This window comes from Echinops telfairi, unplaced genomic scaffold (genome assembly GCF_000313985.2).
Source record: "Echinops telfairi isolate 266 unplaced genomic scaffold, ASM31398v2 ScPeMD7_443;HRSCAF=831, whole genome shotgun sequence".
In the NCBI taxonomy this organism is placed as follows: domain Eukaryota; kingdom Metazoa; phylum Chordata; class Mammalia; order Afrosoricida; family Tenrecidae; genus Echinops; species Echinops telfairi.
The window spans coordinates 1,337,920-1,344,427 of NW_022104341.1; positions in this window are offsets into that span (position 1 = coordinate 1,337,920).

Below are 6,508 nucleotides of genomic sequence, written 5' to 3' on the forward strand. Positions count from 1 at the left end.
ATTGGGTAGCTCCTAGTCTAGCTTTCAGTGTTCAATTTAGCTCAGAACTCTTGTCTCTACTGAGGTCTCCTTCAAGCTGTGAAAGCACCCAGGCATCCCTCTAATCATAACAATTGCTTGCTTATTTAGATTACTTTCTTGTCTCTTGTAGTAGTTATGTAATCTGGTGTCAGTTTGGGACTTGAAAGGATTAAGAGTGAGGGGGTGGAGTCTATAGTCTGTCAATCATTGTATAGCCAATGAGGCCACTCTGTGGGCATGACCTTTCCCTGAGGATTCTGGGAATAACTATTTTTCCCCCTTGATGGCAGAGACTCTCTCTGCTCACTCCCTGGGAGACACTCTCGACACATGGCAAGATATGCTGACAAGACACACGGCACTACGCTGATAGACTTCCCTGCCCTGGGAACTGGAAGACCCACATGGAGACCCCTACCAGTGCTGAGATGCTTCAACCACCACTGGATCCACCAGACTTTGCACCCACTGGCCTGTGATCTTCCGACATTCGGCATCATTGCATGTGTTTCGTGAGTCAGAAGAGAACTTTATAGATTGGTATCAGACATACGGGCTAATATCGGACTTATGGACTTGATCTGGACAGGACTGGGATGTTTTCTCAATATTCAACTGCTCTTGTATCTAAAGCTCTTTCTTATACACATATGAGAGTGTCTATGGATTTCTTTAACACACCTCTCATCTACTTCTCATCTTATTTACACCTGGCCTGTTTTATACACTCAGTGTAACAACTTATGGTAAAAACAGGTAAGATAATGCCCAAATTAAGATAAGGCCAGGATCCTGAGCAGGGAAAGTGAAGAGATCAGTGCAGACCATCAGGGATGGGAATGGGGTGCTACACAAATGGCCAGGCTCCAAGGGCTGATGGTGTTGACACAGTTGAGCCTCAGATTTGACTAAGAGAGTTGGCAGTTGGTGTGATTGGCAACAGATAAAGAATTGTCAGTGGAGAGGAAGAACCTTTCCAATTCTAATTTCTAAAAGAAAGTTCCATGTAGTGTTGCATAGGTGGCACTGATGCTTATGTACAAGATTCCTAAGTTAAAGATTTCCACCTGACGTTCTCACAGAAGACTGATAGCAAGCTTGGCACTTCAGAAGGCTTCAAATACTCCAAGTGCACAGTCTTCCGTGTTCAGTCTACTTGGCATATTTCTACTGCCCAGGTACAATGATGGGGTGCGTATCTTTTAGATATATGTTCACCCACCACTTCTCAACTTGATCTTTAATAGGTTCAGGGTGATTATTAGCTTACCTGGCCTCTGCACAAGGAGCCCTAGTGGGCCAGTGGTTAAAGTGCTCAGCTGCTGACCAAAGGTTGGCAGTTTGAACTTAACCAGCCATAGTACATGTGAGAGATGGGGCAGTCTGCTCCCCTAATGATTACAGTCTAGGAACACCACGGGGCAGTTGTACTCTTGTTCTACAGGCTCCGTAAGAGTTGGAATCCACTCTTGAGCAGCAGCTTTGGTTTGGTTTTGAGCTCTAACCAGTAGACCCCAGGACAAGCCTGAGTTGTCATCATTAAAAATTGTCTCCAGACATTAAAGGGTCATACCAGTTAGTTGAGAACCACTGCTCCAGGCGAATCCTGGGACTCAGAACAATCTGGGAATTTCCTTTTGCATATTTTGACATGTTCAGTTAAACTAGGGCTGAGTCATGAGATGCTGAATGAAATAAAAATGAAGCGTAAAGTGCTGCCAGTTTAAGGTGTTGCAAGCGAGTAGGGTGCAGGAGGTAGAAATTCAGTATACTCATTTTTTTGAAATTAAAGGCAAGATCTGAAATGATAACCTTAAGAGACTTAGTTTTGGCTCAACTGATGAATAACTAATGTTACTAACGCGATCCCACCAGTCGAAGCTTTTTGATGATTAGATCTCTTGATAGTTTTTCTAAGAACAGACTCAGCTCTCCAGGAGGGGTTTGCATTTGCGTTGGGTTGCCTTTCTGTAACGGAAGGGCAGAGCAGAATATGAAGTTGCTGCTTTGGGAAAGTTATTTTAAAATGATCCCGGGAAAGAATTTAACTGTAGCTGGATTTTACTACTTAGAAGCAAAATTATGGTAGCCCTCCTGGCATAATGGGCTGCACGTTTGGTGGCTAACCACAAGCTCAGTAGTTCGAAACCACCAGCTTCTCTGAGTATAAAAGAGGAGACTTTCTATTCCCCTAAAGATGTATAATCTTGGAAACCCACAGGGGTAGAGACACTTAGTTTTATAGTGTCACTCAGAATCAACTCAATAGCAGTGAGTTTGAGAGAGAAAACATGGCCCAATGCTGAAGGAATCGGGTATCCGGCATCAAAGAACAAAAATCATACTGTGTGCTCACCTCCCCGATCCGATCACTGAAAACAAATGGGTGCATATGCAGCAAATGTGTGAAGAAAGCTGATGGTGCCCAGCTATCAAAATATATAGTGTCTGGGGTCTTAAAGGCTTGAAGGTAAACAAGCGACCATCTAGCTGAGAAGCAACAGGTATCAGGCATCAAAGAACAAAAAATCAAATCATTGTGAATGAGGGGGAGTGCGGAGTGGGGACCCAAAGCCCATCTGTAGGCAACTGGACATCCCTTTACAGAAGGGTCTCCAGGAGGAGATGAGGCAGTCAGGGTGCAGTGTAGCAACAGTGAAACATACAACTTTCCTCTAGTTCCTAAATGCTTCCTCCCCACTCACTATCATGATCCCGATTCTACCTTACAAATCCAGCTAGACCAGAGGATGTATACTGGTACAGATAGGAACTGGAAACACAGGGAATCCAGGGCGGATAATCCCTTCAGGACCAGTGCTGAGAGTGGCGATACTGCAAGGGTGAAGGGAGGGCAGGGTGGAAAGGGGGAACCGATTACAAGGATCTACATATAACCTCCTCCCTGGGGGATGGACAACAGAAAAGTGGGTGAAGGGAGATGTCGGATAGTGTGAGACATGAAAAAATAAGTAATTTATAAATTATCAAGGGTTCATGAGGGAGGGGGAAGTGGGGAAGGAGAGGAAAAAAATGAGCTGATACCAAAGGCTCAAGCAGAAAGCAAATGTTTTGAGAATGATAATGGTAACACATGTACAAATGTGCTTGACACATGGATATATGTATGGATTGTGATAAGTTGTATGAGCCCCCAATAAAATAATTTTTTTAAATGACCCAAACTTTAAGTACACCATGAAGTTAATTTTTTAGATATTCCTTCTGCCCTAGAAGCCTCTTTTATGGTCTCTGCAGACTTATGATTTGAGGATGCAATATACGTGGATAGCTAGCTTTCAAAATGCACGGAAGTAGTTGATGCTGTGCTTCCGTACAGTGGTCTTCTGCTGTCTGTCTGAGCAGTATGTAAAGCCTGGGGTGATACCTGAGAAGAGCAGAGGCACTGCGGAACATTGCAAAGACCATCACTTTCATGGTTCCTAACCCTCATTTTATTCTCTCGTCTAGAGTAACTGTTATAGTTCTCCCTCCCACCCCCTTTCCCAATGGGAATTTTGTTGTAATTATTCTATCCCTTGCATATCAAAATATAGGGTAATCAAAAAGTATTGGTATTAGGGTTCTAGTTCATACACGCTAGGGTTTATTACAAACAAAACATGCTTAAGCATGTCTGTGGTTCGTGGATGACTGCAGACAAATTCTCTCTGTAACACATACTCACTGCTATCGAGTCGATTCTGACTCACAGTAACCCTGTAGGACAGAGTAGAATTGCCCCTTGAGTTTCCGAGACTGTTAACTCTTTACGGGATTAGAAAGCTTCCTCTTCCTCCCGGGGTGGTTTTGAACTGCTGACTTTGAGGTTAGTTGCCCAACAAGTAAATCACTATATTGCCAGGGCTCCTTACAGTGGTCTTAGTCTCCTTAAAACAAAAACTGACTGCCACCAAGTTGAGTCTGAATAGAAGTGCCTCGTGGGCTTTGGAAACTTGAAGTTGTTACAGGAACAGACAGCCTCATCTTTCACCTGTGGAGCAGCTGGTGGGTTTGAAACCACAGACCTTCAGGATTCCACAAAACCGTTGTGTCTACCTTTCTGAGTTGAACTCTCTATCTTCAATTGAAGTGGCCTGGCAGATCCCGAGGAAGGCACTATTTTGATTGCATTTTGTTGTTGTTATTGTTGAAGGGCCCTAAGGAGACTAAAGAGAGTGCTGGTGGCACAGTGGGTAGCTCACAATGCCACTGACCTATTATTATTACTAAAGTTAGTAGTCAAACTTTCATGGTGCTGTCTGGTAAGCAAGCATTGGACTGCTAACTGAAAGGTTGGCAGTTCAAACCCACCAGCTGCTCCATGGGAGAAAGATGAGGCTCCTTGCTCTTGTAAAGATTTAACCAATATAAGTTGTTAACCTTATACAGGGTCCATCAGAATCAAATTGATGGCAGTGGGCGGGAGTTGAGCATAAACCATTTGTGCCACCCAAAGACCCAGTTTTCTTAGTTGAAGGTCTCCATTTGAGGAGGAGTTGTGCCCATGTATCCTCACCCACGGACACACTTGGTGCAGATGGTGAATTTGAGCCAGTGATATAATGAGATGAAGTTGTGGGCAAGGAATAAATTACGGCAGGTGGCAAGAGAAGCAACGGTAGGGGGAAATTCTGTCCTCATCATTTTCTAGTCCAGGGGTGCTTACACTTTCTCAGTATGCGAGCACTTATAAAATGATCAAGTCAAAATGATCTACCAACTACAAAAGTGAAAAACATGTATTTCATTAATTTGTTTATTACATTTATTCATAAATGCATTGAGAAGTCTTTATGTACAATGTATGTTTATGTACCTCACATAACCACATGAGTCCATATTGCACAACACAACACAATTAACTATGAACATTTTTTGTCATTACCTGAATTTACCCTGATGACTTGCACTGAATGGAATGAGCCAGGGATGCATAGTGCGGAGAGTAGCTGCTGACAATCAGTCTCAAGCACACTTCCAAATGGTCATCAGTCATGGTGGAACGGTACTTGGACTTAATGATCTTTATGTGGGAAAATGCTGACTCACATAAATAAGTAGAGTCGAATAATGCTGTTAAGGAGGTAGAACATTTTCTCATGTTTGGGTACTTTCCCTCTCTAAGTTCCAGAACTGTTCATGCGCTCTGGACTTCAGCTGAATATCGGCTTGTAGTGTCAAAATCTCCCATTCCATATGAAAGTGATACGTTTTTGGCAGGTGATCCCTACAGGACCAGTGGTGTGAGTGGCAATACTGGGAGGGTAGAGGGAGAATGGGTAGGAAAGAGGGAACCGATTACAAGGAACTATATGTGACCTCCTCCCTGGGAGACGTCGGACAGGGCAAGATATGACAAAATAATATTTTATAAATTATCAAGGGCTCATGAGGGTGGGGGGAGCGGAGAGGGAGGGGAAAAATGAGGACCTAATGCCAGGGGCTTAAGTGGAGAGGAAATGTTTTGAGAATGATGAGGGCAATGAATGTACAATTGTGCTTTACACAATTGATGTGTGTATGGATTGTGATAAAAGTTGTATGAGCCCCTAATAAAATGATTTAAAAAAAAAAGAAAGAAAGTGATACGTTTTTGTCTTCTTACTTGGTCCAGCTCCCCCACTCATTTAAAAATCCTTTCTTATGTTTAAGAGAAAAAAACCCAAGGTCTAAAAATTGGCAATAACTTGTCAGTTTTGCTGCACTTAGCACAGTTATTTGAGCATGCGTTTGACACCTAAGATTACATCTGATTGGCTGTGCTGTATATCAATTAAGTGGCGGGATTGATGATAGGCTTATGTCGATTTTTTTAACGTCATGCAATCTACCCCACACTACATTTGTGATCTACTAGTAGATCGTGATTGACATATCGAGCACCCCTGGTCTAGTCATAATTAGGAGCACACTATTAGAACTGTAAGTGTGAGGATATGTGGGTTGGGAGGAAGGGGTGGTTTTGGGGGCTGCTACGTTGAAGACACAGAAAGAAGTTAGCAGGAGGAAAATTTGCCTTACTTTGCCTATGAGAGGCTACTGTATGTAGTCTTCCAAACCCCCAAACCAAACTCTGCCATGTAGTCGATTCCAAGACATAGCCACCCTGTAGGACAAGGTAGAACCGCCCCTGTGCGTTTCTGAGGCTGTAAATCTCTACAGAAGTAGAAAGCCTCATCTTTCTCGAGTGCAGAAACTGGTGGTTTCGAACTGCTGACCTTGTGGTTAGCAGCCCACTTCATAATGCACTACACTGCCAGGGCTCCATTTTATATAGTCTCACAACTTTGATTATCTAAGATGATGCAAAGAAATCAAGATCAGATTAGAATATGACATATGTATGTTCTTTGCTTGCCTCCGTGGATTGGTTGGAGAGTATGTTGTAAATGTATTTGATACTATGATGAGCTTGGGGTGAAAAATAAAAGTGTGTTCATTTAAGCTCTCAGTAAATAATGAGCATATACCCAGGATGTTTGTC